Source organism: Lepidochelys kempii, chromosome 4 (genome assembly GCF_965140265.1).
Source record: "Lepidochelys kempii isolate rLepKem1 chromosome 4, rLepKem1.hap2, whole genome shotgun sequence".
Taxonomy (NCBI): Eukaryota; Metazoa; Chordata; order Testudines; family Cheloniidae; genus Lepidochelys; species Lepidochelys kempii.
This window is the reverse complement of record NC_133259.1, coordinates 52,169,784-52,183,254: the sequence shown is the minus strand read 5'-3', so window position 1 is coordinate 52,183,254 and position 13,471 is coordinate 52,169,784. Positions and strand designations below refer to the sequence as shown.

Genomic DNA, 13,471 nt, shown 5'->3' with positions numbered 1-13,471 from the left:
ACCAAATTCTGTGCTGCAAGCTGCTAGAAAATCTACTCTTCCTTTTATTTAGTGGGAGAGTGCATGATTTGGGCTCCGTGTTTTATTTTATCCTGTAATTACTTCTTTGTGTGTTTCCCACATTTTCATGACTTGGTTTTAGATCAACGATATTTAAATTATAAGAAATTTTATAAGATTTGGTCATTTAATTAGTTAAAACTATTATTCCATTTGTGTATTGATGCCAGGATTTTAGCTGTAGCCCTAATTTTAATGCAGCTGGAAGGAAGGGCTGGCCTTACCATGAGGCGAACTGAGGCGGCCGGCTCAGGTGCCAGACTCTGAGGGGGTGCCACTAGGACCCAGAGTGTAGAAAATTGTGTCTGCTGCTGGTGCACATGTATTCTCTCTGCTCTAGATGCACAGAGATGGTGGAGTGCTGTGCTGGAGGAAGGAGGGCACAAGAGAGAACAGGCAGGCAGGAGAAAAGGTGAGAGGGAATAACAGAAAGCAGCAGGAGCTGCAGGGAGAAAGAGGAGGAGGAGCCTCTTTGTACCTCTCTAGCACCCCCAGGAGCCTGATTAACTGATTAACACCAACTTCTCAGGGAGCTTCCTGTTTCCTGCTGCTTCCCTGAACCCACTTGAGGAGAACAGGCAGTCAACTGAAGTAGTAGGAGCCAGTTAGGCCCGTAAGACACTGATATCTTCCCTCACTCAGGCTCTACTACCAGCCTGCTTATTTGTCCCCTTCAACTGAGTGTTGAGAGCCAACTATACTCTCAACAGAAGTATAGCTGGCACAGAACAGCTGTCATGAGTGAAAGAAGAAAACACCCCTCTGGGGCAGCATTCAGAAAAAGAAAGAAAGCAAAGGAAGCTTTTCTATCTAAGCAGGAAGGAGCTCTCCTGAGATACATAGATACAAATGTTCATGGTGAGCCTTCCAGCCCCAGTGAGGATGTGAGTGGTGAGAAGATGCCTGATCTTCCCAGTTAGAGTGCAGGTGACCTGGCAGCTACTGCAGCATCCATATCTCGATCTCAAATGGATGTAACCATGCACATTCCTGAAGAAAAGTGTAGATCAGAGAAGAGTGTGGTCGAGGCGCAAGAAACTGCTGCTGCTGAGTTTAGTTCCTTAAGTCTAGATGATCCAGGATTGTGGACCTACTTGAGCAGTAGCCTGAGGGACTTCCTTGTACTGCATGGGCCACAGCAAGTGAAAAACTTCATGTTCCCCAAAGGCAATGAAAATAGAAGTTTCTATCCAACACATTACTGGCGTGAAATCCCCAATGGTGACAAAGTGCAGAGGCCATGGCTTATGTACTCAAAAACCCCAGAATGCTGCATACCGTTTTTGTTGCAAACTCTTCCAGTCTAATGTTCCACCCACATTGGGTTCTACAGGAACAAAGGACTGGAAAAATCTGGCTAGAAATCTGGCATGCCATGAGAAGGCAGCAAATCACCAGAGACCATTCCATAGGTGGAAAGAGCTTGAGATGAGACTAAGGTTAAAGGCCACCATAGATGATCAGCATCAAGAGAAGATTGCATCTGAGTCTCTTCACTGGCAAAATGTTCTGAAAAGGCCATTGTGAGAATGCTTACTACCCAAAACCTAGCACTGTGTGGCACTTCAGATCAGCTGTATGTGCCAAACAATGGAAACTTTCTTAAAATTGTGGAGCTGATGGCTGGGTTTGATGCTGTACTCCAGGAGCATCTAAGAAGAGTCACCACCCAAGAAATGTACACATGCCACTACCTTGGAAAAACAATTCAAAACGAGATCATACAGTTACTGGCAACTAAAGTCGAATGGAAGATTGTGGCAGATCTGAAGTCAGCAAGAACTGAAGTCTGTTATTCTGGACTGCACACCTGATATCAGCCATACGGAACAAATGGCTTTAATGGTGCATTTTGTAACAACAACAGAACCTAGTGAAAATGTCCCTGCAATGGTGACTGTCAGAGACCATTTTCTAGAATTTATTGACATTGATGATACTACAGGAGCTGGTATGACAAATGTGCTTCTTAAGAAGCTGGAAGATATGGGAATTGCAATAGCTGACATGAGAGGTTAGGACTACGATAATGGTGCCAACATGAGAGGAAAGAACAGAGGAGTGCAGACACGTATCCAAGAGTTAAACCCTAGAGCTTTTTTTGTCTCATTCATTGAACTTGGCGGTCAGTGATGCAGCATCAGCTTCTAGTGAGGCTGCTGAATTTTTTAATGTAATTCAAAGCATCTATGTATTTTTCTCTGCATCAACTCATCGATGGCAGATTTTGAAGCAACATCTGGGAACATCCTCTCTGACACTGAAACTACTGAGTGCCACACGATGGGAAAGTCGAGTGGAGGCGATAAAGCCTATCAAACACCAAATTGGGAAGATAGATGATGCCATAGTTGCCATTATGGAGGATAATGCTATGACAGGAACTGTTCATGGGAGAACAGTGGCAGAGGGAAATGGAATCACCACAAACATACATAACTTCAAATTTCTGTGTGACTTAATGTTGTGGCATGACATACTGTTTGAAATAAATGTTGTAAGCAAGAGACTCCAAGGTGTTGACCTTGATATATCTGGAGCAATGGAACAACTGGACAAAGCAAAGTCATGCCTACTGTCTTACTGGTCAGCTAAGGGATTTCAAAGCGTTCTGAAGAGTGCACAGAAGTTGGCAGAAGAACTTCACACTAAACCTATTTTCCCACCCATTCAAGAATACAAGAGTCACTGAAGAAGACATTTTTATTACGAGGCACGGGATAATCCCATAAGAGACCCCAAACAACAATTCAAAGTTGAATTCTTTAACCAGGTGCTAGATTGTGCAATACTGTCAGCTGAAGAACATTTCATGCAGCTCAAGGAACACCGCAGTATATTTGGGAAGTTGTATGATATTCCAAAACTCCTCACTATACCTGAAGAAGACCTACACAGCAATGCAGGGCACTAGAGACAGTGTTGACATGCGCCATATTGATGGGAGTGATTTAGGTGATGAACTGAAAGCCCTTTCAAGATGCATTTCAGCAGGATCAACTCCAAAGGCTGTTCTGGAATATTTCCAAATGCTTTTGTTGCTCTGTGCATACTTCCAACACTTCCTGTAACAGTTGCCAGTGGAGAACGCAGCTTCTCCAAGCTGAAATTAATAAAAACACATCTGCGCTCCACAATGACACAGGAGAGGCTGATGGGCCTTGAAACCATCTCAATAAAGCATGAGCTGACCCAGACTGTGTACCTTCAGCAGGAAGCAGTTCGAATTTTTGCAACCAAGAAAGCACAGAAAGCACCACTTTTATTATTCAAACAGATAAAAATGTCAGTGTTTACTATGCAGACAAGAAAAGTTACATTTGCTGTTCAGGTGTTTGAAAGTTAAGTGTTACTTAAAATTTTTGAACAAGGCATTTTAAGTTGTTAGTTCTCCTTTATTGGGATAGGTAGCAGAGCAGTACCATGAGAGGAGTAGAACAGGAAGAAGGCAGAATTGAGACCTTTCAAAGTTTTCGCCCAAGCGAGGGGGCATGGGGGGTGTCATTTGAGCTCCCCGCCTCAGGTGCCAAAATGTTGTGGGCCGGCTCTGCTGGAAGGCCAACTTATTTACCAATACCAGAGATTTGTGCCAAGACTGGAATCCATAGTTTCTGCATCAAATGTGTCACTCTCAAATATATAACTTTTTACAGTAAAGAGATGGAAATTTTCTTACCTGTTACATTTGCTTCTGTGAGTTTCTCTCTATAGCAGGTGAGAATCTACCTCAGCTGCAAGGTCAGGAGAATGGGTGGCAATTTTTTGATCTATTCTTTAGTCTTTGGTCTATTCTTTTTTGGTCTATTCTCCAGTAATAATTTATGGGAGTAGGGTGTGGGCACAGTGTGTGGATTCAGAACAATGTTCCTTGTACGTTGGAGTGAGGTACAAAATCTCATAGATCAGCTAGAAATAGTCTTCAGTTTGAAACTGTCTTCAGGAGGGGAAACTCAACAGTCCTGGGTCTGAGAAAGACAGCAAAACTGAATCTTAGATGTTCTTGTAGCAAACTGTTCCTCTGTCTCTCCCGTGATGATAATTAACTCTTACTAGTTTTCTTCAACATCATGAAGTAATAGTAGATTTCTTAATAATGAATATTGGATTGGTTTTGCAAATGAGGCCTCTGTTACGCTACCTATGTGTTACATATGTACAGTTCTCTATCTGTTTTCCAGATGGCATGGATCATTTTGGCTGTAGAGCAAGACTTTACATTACTTTAATTTTGTTTACCTTAACTGAAAGAAACTTAGAACTTTGTGTATGTGTTTTGGAAGTCCTCTGTCCACAAAAATAAGAAATTAGAGAAGTATAAGTTTTAAAAGTCCATTTTTCCCTTGCTCTTTCAAGCCTCATGAACATTTTCCCTGTGGTGCTCTCTGATTGAAAGACATTTGACTAGTCTCTTCTATGATATTGTACCTTTAGCTATAACAAAGGGACAAAAGGTGCTCTTTGCTTACATTCAGGCTCGTAATTTACAAAGACATGTGAAAAGTTGATCAGAGTCTTTATCTCTCAAATTCAAAACTACTTTGAATTACCTTCCCCCAAAAATGTTTAACTTGAAAGGAATTTAAGAAATGTGATAAATGTTCCCCAAGCAAAATGAAGATATTGCCCTACGCTAAGCAACAGTACTTTTTTTAAATCTGAGGAAATTACAGGAGACATAATTTGTTCTGCTCATAAAATCTCTTCCAGAATTGAAAAACAGGCCACGAATAAACAAACCTTGTAGTAATTATGACCATGAAGCAAATTCTTCTTCTTTTTTTTTTTAAATTCTGCCCTTATTTCTTCTCAGATGTTTACTAAGGGTCTGACCATGCTCCCAGTGAAGTTCATATGAATTGACTTCAGTGAGAACAGAATTGTGGCCTTTTAAAGACCTTTTTTTGATTTCTTCAACATCTGTTTTGTTGTAAACTGTAGGTTCTTTATTTTGTTATATTTTATTTTTCAGGAGGCGTGGCTTCATTTCTACAGTAAATTTTGATGGCTTAAAGTGGAGCTGGGAAGGGTAGACCTAGAAACTGAAATGTTTTGAAAGTTGCTTCCTATTGTAGAACTTACTTTAAAAAGTTATCTCCACAGTGTGGAAAGCTTTCAGATATTGGAGAACAATAGGACTTGGTGTAGTTCAGGTTGCGTAATAGACTCCAGTATACCTTCCTGTTTTCAGTACCTGATAATGTTCTGAAACTTTTGCCTTTTGAGGCCAAAATTTTCCATGCCTGATCTCTGCCTAAAGCTGATTTTTTTCTCTCTCTCTGTTTTGAGTGTGAGGTGGAAGATTAAAGATGTATAGTTATGTACGCAGAAGTCAGGAAATGCCACAGTCAAGGTGATAAACTGAATTTTAATTCTGCTCCCTAGGGTATGTGTAGTCTTTGGTTACATTACATGATGTCATACTATTTCTCAAGAAATCCAGCATAATACCATGATATTTTACAGCCATAAATACACATTTATATCTTGGAGTGCTGTATATTTTGTGTATGCAAGACAAAGTCCATGAAAGTCATTTATATGAACATTTCTCAATGAATGTTACTTACATGTTGTACCACAACTTAAGCATAACAAAACTGAGTAATAATGTAAAAATACCAGCATTCATAGGTCCCCAGTTAACTCAGTTAGCTTCCTAGTTGACTAGCTCAGTCCCGAAATTGACCCTATAAGAAAAGCTGTGCTGTCGCTGGAAAGGAAAATTTATATACCAAGTGAAGTGATAACCAGATTATTAAAATATGTACTTTATAGAGAAGAGAACTGATCATATAAGAGGACTGTCAATAAAGATATATTTGATTATTATGACATAAAATTAGTGTAAGTATTAAAAATGGAAAAAATCTTACAGGCTTCTACACCTGTGTATCTAAGGTTGTAGAAAATGTTATGATAATATACTGGATTATCTGAGCAATAGGATGTGTTCCAGTAATTAAGGACTGCATCATAATACATACCCAAAGGGTGAAAAGGTAGGGTTTCACTTTCTTTGCACCCTCTGAGTATATATTTCCTGGATTTTAGGGTGCATAACATATCCATTGTATGAAATTTCCTAAATTTTAAAATGTGAATACATTTGCCTTTCGGTTTTTTTCCCTCTCATAGATACTTACCTTCAAACAAGGATTTATGCCCTCCTTAATCTATCTTTTCTTACAGTCTGACTGTTGAGTATATTCTTAAGGCTGAATTTGAGATATCAGTTTCCAAGGTAACAGACTATGGTGTCATCAGCACAGGATTATAATTTCACTGCAGGATAAAGCAGAAAGAGAAGATGGATTTTAAGGGAGAATATTGTTTCTTAAGCTTCAGTGTTTTGCTAGGGGAAATTACTTGCTAACGCTAAATTCTTATTTTCCCATTTATTTCATAGTACTCAAACTGTGAAAGTCCTTTTTTAAGGATTTCAGTGTTACCAGTCTGTACCATGCAGTAGCTTGCTCTCATGCAAGCACAGGATTCTACATTCATCCTAATGTAGATCTTAGTATTTGTAGGTGGACAGACTGATAGGATAGATCACTGAAATTGAGAGGGATCCCACAGCTCTAGATTGGAGCACTTTTGTAATTATGTGCTCTAGGGAACCAGGTGCTTCTGCACCTGCACCAGTGTCTTTCTCTGTGACAGAGTAACTGGTGGGGATTTGAAACCATGCCATGTTCCCTTTTTAGTTTTCTTCCTGAAGGAAATAGTTTTCTGCATAAAAGTTCCCCAGTGAAAATGTATTTTCTGCAAGCATCAGATACCATCTACTTTCAGGAGCAGGAGCTTGGAAATTTCCATAAACTTTTCTCTTGTGTTTCTCCTTTTTCTGTGTATCTTCTCTTCCCTGTCTCTCCTTTTCTGTAGTCTTCCTGTGCAACCTCTTTATTCTTCTATTTCCACAGCCCTTATATACTCCTCTCTGATATCCATTATTTTAGTCTTTCTCGTTCCTTCACCCCCCGCACCCCCCTGTTTCTATTGTGTGTTTTAGATTTGACTCGCCTCCTGTCTCTGGTTATCAGCCTTCTTCATTTATTTTCTGTATGGCTTCTGATTTCTGAGGGCACACTCATATTTGTGTTTTGTCAGATGGTTTCAGCATCCATTGTTAATCACTGTGATTATATGGGAAATTTTAGGTTTTTGGCAGTAAAATAGCAATCTCCATAAACTGTAAATTGTTCCACTTCAGCATCAAAGTTGTGCAGTTAAAATAAACATTACAGCAGTTTCTGCTTTCCATACAGCAAAGAGGTGAAGCTGTTATTATTTTATTATATTTACTGCAGTAATACACAGAGGCTTTCTCAGGATTTCGGTCCCATTGTGCTAAATGCTGCACAAATATGTGATAAGACATGGCCCCTTTCCAAAGGGCTTAGGTACTGTCTTTGAGTTAAACCTAGCTCAAAGTCCTCATTGGAAAGAGGAAGAAATTAACTGTAATTTTATAGTACTAATATGTAAAATATTTGAACCATGATAAATAAGATTTCTGAACTCTCTTTTTAAGAAGTTTACCTGAGAATAGTTATTTCTATCATGTTCATAATAAACTTTGGTCTAAGAGGGTTCATTATTTGGTAGCATGTGAAGCATTTTTTTCTGCTTCTTCCCTTGAGACATTGGATGATATCTAACCTGTTTAATTTTGGATATTAAGAGAGCACTTTTTGTTCCTTCATTATGTCCTTTGACCTATTTCATATCCTGTCTCCGAGATGTTTATTTACATAGTTCATGTAAATAAGTGAAAGAGATTAGATAGAGCATATAGTGAAATTACTCATAGTGTACAGCCCAGTTACCTTTTCTTTATCATAGCTCCCACTTCCTTCTGCTTTCTGTTGTCATTCAACTCTCCTGGTTTTTAATTTCGTACCATTTTAATTTTGAGGGCAGTTGAAAGCCACAGAAGTCTGTAGCATTTTCACTCCCTTTACAGGAAGGAGTATATGGTCTTTGACAGCAAAGATAGCATTAGCCGCATCTGAATCCACTAAGTATGTTGCTGGGAAAAGTAAGAGAGAAACATGGGGTTTTGCTAGCTCACTGCTAGTATATTTCAGTTCTTATTAAAGGGCTCAGTTAGTCTGTGCACACAGCGGGCCTGATTTTGAAAAGGTCACGAATCTATGACCATACCCAAAAGTATATATCCAAATGTAGTGTGCCTAATTTCTATGAGCAATTACCACTGTGCACGTGCAACTTGGGTATTGGGATGCAGAAATTCCCAGCTGAATGCCAGACAGACCATTTGCACATACAGTCATGGTAATTGCACAGACAAATTTGACCTGCAATCGTGGACATGTTTTTGTTTTTTTTACATGGCCCTAGGTGCCTGACTTCTATCAAGCCTTTACTTTTGCTGTGAATATTTTCCTTGTATTAGTCTGAAGGGTCAGTATTTGTGCTTAGTACGCACAACTGGTCTGGGAAGCGGTAGTTTCCACCACTTCTTTCCCTTAGGAATTCCACTAGGAAAGTGCAGCTTTAAGTTGTAATCAGGATTCCACAGTAGCCACACTGCTCTGCTGCAGACTAAGTCTGAGGTGTTCTCAGTCAAGACTGCCTTCTGGCTTTCCAGGCCATGCCCCCTCCAGGACAGCAGCATGCAGTTTGAAAATGTACTGTCTGACTGCAGCCTCTGTGACAGAGGGGAAGCTTTGGGGACCTTCCACCACTGCATTCTTCTCACGGCTTCTCCCAATACCCTAACTTATGACTACATAAGACATCAGAACCTAAGACTGAATCTGGCTCATGCTCTCAAACAAAAGTGTTTTCTCTTCATAAAGTACTCCTGTAAAGCCCCTCAGGGTGTGTGTACCCTGCAATAAAAAAACCTGCTGCTGGCCTGTGTCCGCTGACTCGGGCTCACTGGGCTATAAAATTGAAGTGTAGATGCTCAGAGTCAGCCTGGACTCTGGGGCCCCATGAGAGCGCTGAGGGAGTCCGAACATCTACACTGCAATGTCATAGCCCCACAGTCTGAGCCCCCAGAAGCCCAAGCCAGTTGACACAGCCCAGCCATATGTGTTTTATTGCAGCGTAGACATACTCTCAGATATGAGTTATACTCTAGCCAAGTGCGCTGAACTCTGTAATAAACTCCGAAGTATAGTGTGGAGGCGGGACGGGTGTTCATATAAATCATATAGACCTTGGTTCCCAAAGGCAGCCTAATAGCAGTAAAGAGCTCATTGTGCAAAAGCACAAAATTCATAGATGAATTTATTAAAATATTATTTGAGCATAGCTTTGTCAGTTTTTAAAATGGTTAAATTTCTGGCAAGTTACCCTCAACTTCCTCAGCTTGTTAAGCAGTTAGCTAACCAAAATAACGCTTTTTAAGTAGCGTAAAAAGTATGAAGTGAAAGCAGAGGTTGAAGGAGCAACAGAAACTGACTGCAACTGCCATTACCAGGTACTGCCATTACCAGTGCACACAAACATTGAAAATAAAAATATCTCGTTGTTCCTGAGTGAATGGGCTTAACGTACTATTTAGAGCTAAAAAGCTGAATTCACCTTTCACTTTTAGCCCTTGTGTGTGTGTTTGGGTTGAAAATTGAGAATATAAATGAGATTAGTATCTTGTGGTCACGTACAGTTTACACTCAGAGGTGTGTGTGTGTGACACAGCTTCGTCCACTGGGTATTGACAAGCACAACTTGTGCTAAAATTGATATGAACTGTGTATATAAATCCTACTAAAATACGGTTGTACGTGGGACTGGAAGGCTCCTGAGACTGGTAATAGGATACGGAGTTTTTCACTTCTTGATTCAAATCAGGCCCAATGCAGTGGCTACCAAAATTGTTTCTGATGGCTGTTCAGAGATCTATGTGGAATTAGCTGGTGATCTCAGTTCAGTTTCTAGTGGAAAAGTGTCTGCACTTGAAAATCCACCATCATAACTGGCATCCTTTTTGGTGTTTCTAAGAGATGCCAAGGGCTGAATGATCATGGAGACTGCCCTTAGAGGCATATTAACAGGGCACAAAGAGGATGCTTGTACTGCTGTTGCCTTTGGTGTCTCCAGGCCAGGCAGTCTGGTACTTATTCAAGAATGAATCTTTGTTTTTAAAAAAACTAAAAATAAATATGAGACTTTATTCTTCAGTGGGTAAATTCTCTAGTTTCTAAACGTAAAGGGCTATTCTAATTTTATAATGGGGAATGATAAGTGATAATGCAATCCTGTTTCAGACTTATTTTCTAGCTCCACCTACTGGAGATTAAACATATTCTGTGTTGAGTGAATGAACAAAAGTTCAGTGTAAACAATCAATCAGATGATTGGCACAAGTAATTTAGTTCAGTTTGAATAATTTTATCTTGTACCTTGCAGGAAAAAAGCAATTCTGTTTATATTCTAGAATAACATTCTAGTATTGTCCAAAACTGAATGTGTTCCTCCTAGATCATCAGGCTAAATGTAGTGAGCCTAGAGATTTTGGAAAACTGCTTTTTAAAAAATAACTAAACAGATGTATATTGTAAGTGATATAAATATTTTGATGGGTAATTTTGCTGGCATTTCATAGTGTTTGTGAAACTTAAAAATTCAACAGGAATTGAGACATTTTTAGATATTCAGTATGAGAATTTTTGATTTAAAAAAAATAAAATGATCCTTATGAATCCCTTGTTTATTCAATATACAAGGTCAACTCTCAGAGATCAAGTTAATTAATCAGGCATGTCCTGTTTTCATCACTGTGTGGGAGATGACATGACAAACACAGCTGTAGGGAGATGTCCAGAGACTGCCCAGGTGCGTGCTGCAGGAAGTGGTTTTGGTTCATTACTAGATCTAAAGAGAGGTTCCAATTGCTGAATCTCCAATGATTATCATGACATTCATGAGTGTGGTGCCACCTTTTGTGTGAGATATAAAACCAAGGTTTAAGCACTTCTGATACTTGAGGAGAATAATGTTTAGTACTTCCATGCTTTTAGATCTTAAAAAGTACTTTATTAATTAGTATAGTGATGTAGGTATTAACGTAAAGTACCCCCAACACTAACAAGAGTAAGGATTTTTATTCTGTTGTCCAGCATAAATTTCAGTTTGAATAATTAGAATTCTGTCTATTCACAATGAAATTTCAGTTGGGTATAGGTTGCTGTGTACTCTTGAACAACTGTTGCTGTCAATCTCAGAAGTGACTTTGTTTTGGTGGTAAGTTAAATGTTGTGTGCATGTCTGAAGTCTCTTCAACTGAAAAGTCTGTGTTGACTGGAGTGTAGTTATTTTCCATAGGGCTGCACTGAGTTAAGATCCACTCTTGTGACGTCCCTAAGGCTTGTGGGAGATACAGTTGTGTGATGCTTGTGAGCTCCCTAGGAGCCAAGTGTCAGTCCTGCAGCATTTATGAGTTTTGCAAGACTGAAGCTCCCTGGAAGACTTCGCCCCTCCTCTCCTTTTCTGCTGAGCCAGCTCTATGCTATAATCAGGGCAAATCTGATTATATAAACTCACACTTCTGAAGGTATTGGGAGTATTCATAAAATTAGGGTTCTTCTATGTGTATGTATTTGCAGAGTGTATTTGGGACCTTTCATTAAGTAAAGAGATGAAAAGTATGCTATTAAGTAGTATCCTTTCTTTACTTACTGTACATTGAACACAGATGATAGAGGCCTATTGTCCTTAGCTACATCCCAGCTAAGGTAGGCTAGTTCCTACCTGTTCTGAGACCGTGCTTGACCCAGAAAGCAGCCAGCAGCAGGTCCAGCTCCTAGGCGGGGGGGCCATGGGGATCCACGAGCTACCACTGCCCCAAGCACTGGCTCCACACTCCCATTGGCTGGGAACCGGCCAATGGGAGCTGTGGGGGGTGGTGCCTGCAGGCGAGAGCTGCGCAGAGCCGCTTGCGGCCTCTGCCTAGGAGCCAGACCTGCTGCTGGTTGCTTCTGGGGCACAGCGCTGTCCGCAGTGCCAGGACAGGCAGGAAGCCTGCTTTAGCACCCCACTGCATCGCTGACCAGGAACTGCCCGAGCCCCAGTCGCCTGCCCCAGGCCTGAGCTCCCCCAAACCCGGAGCCCCCTCCTGCACCCCAAACCCCTCATCCCCAGCTCCGTTGGGTCACGGGCATGAACAATTTTCTTCCGCTGGGTCCCCAGAAAAAACATTTTAAAACCACTGTCTTGGGGTATGTCTACACTACAGCTGAAAGTGAGTCTCCCAGTGGAGATGGACAGAACTGAACTAGAGTACTAAAAATAACAATGTGGATGTCCCGGCTCAGGCTCTCAAGCCCACCGAACCCTCTAGGCTTCAGAGCCTGAGCTCCAGCCCAAGCCAGAATGCCCACGCTGCTATTTTTAGTGTGCTAGCTCAAGGCCCACTAGAGCGAGTCTGTCTGCCCAAGTCCACAGGCTCACTCCCAGCTGCAGTGTAGACATTGCCAATCTTTTATCTCTTGAAATAGGATGAATGTCAATTATACTTTTGAGGCTGCTTTAATCTGGCGAGGTGTGACCTTGCTTATTATCATATCAGGCATTCAAGCATCCTTCATATTAATACTATGACAATAAACTCTGCTCTTATCACATACAGAATGTATATGCTGTGTGTTCCAGTCTCATTCATTATTGTGTTTGCTTTCCTGGGCAAACAGTTTTATTTCAGCAAAAAGAATGAGGAGTACTTGTGGCACCTTAGAGACTAACAAATTTATTTGGGCAGAAGCTTTCGTGGGCTAATGAAGTGAGCTGTAGCCCACAAAAGCTTATGCCCAAATAAATTTTAGTCTCCAAGGTGCCACAAGTTCTCCTCCTCCTTTTTGCTGATATAGACTAACACAGCTACCACTCTGAGATTTATTTCATAGATTCATAGAGTTTAAGGCCAGAAGAGACCGGATCATCTAGTATGACTTACTGTTTGTCTTTACATTTCTTTAAGTTACCCCTGTATTGAGCCCAATAACTTATATAGTGTTTGGCTAAATCATATCTTCATAGAGTTATAGATTGTAAGGCCAGAAGGGACAACTGTGATAATCTAGTCTGACCTCCTGCATAAAACAGACCATAGAGCTTTCCCCTAAGTTATTCCTGTTTGAACTAGAAAGGCATCCAGGCTTGATTTGAAGACATCTGGAGATGGGGAATCCATCACTACTTACCTTAGTAGTTTGTTCCAATAGTTAATTACCATCACAGTTGAAATCTACGTTTAATTTCTAATCTGAATTCGTCTGGCTTCAGTATCTATCTGTCAGTTCTTATGACCTTCTCCATTGGATTGCTGAGTTTGTTAGCACTTGGTATTTTCTCCCTGTGAAGGTACTTACACACTAATCAAGTCACTTTTCAATCTTTTTGATGAGCTAAACAGATTATGCTCTTTAAATCTCTCACTGTA

The 13,471-nt window shown here is 40.4% G+C and overlaps 1 protein-coding gene across 4 annotated transcripts in view; it reads left to right on the top strand.

The window, feature by feature from the left end:
- The window catches only part of INPP4B (inositol polyphosphate-4-phosphatase type II B), a 486,205-nt gene that overhangs the window by 393,284 nt on the left and 79,450 nt on the right, over positions 1-13,471 (top strand). The window lies entirely within an intron of this gene.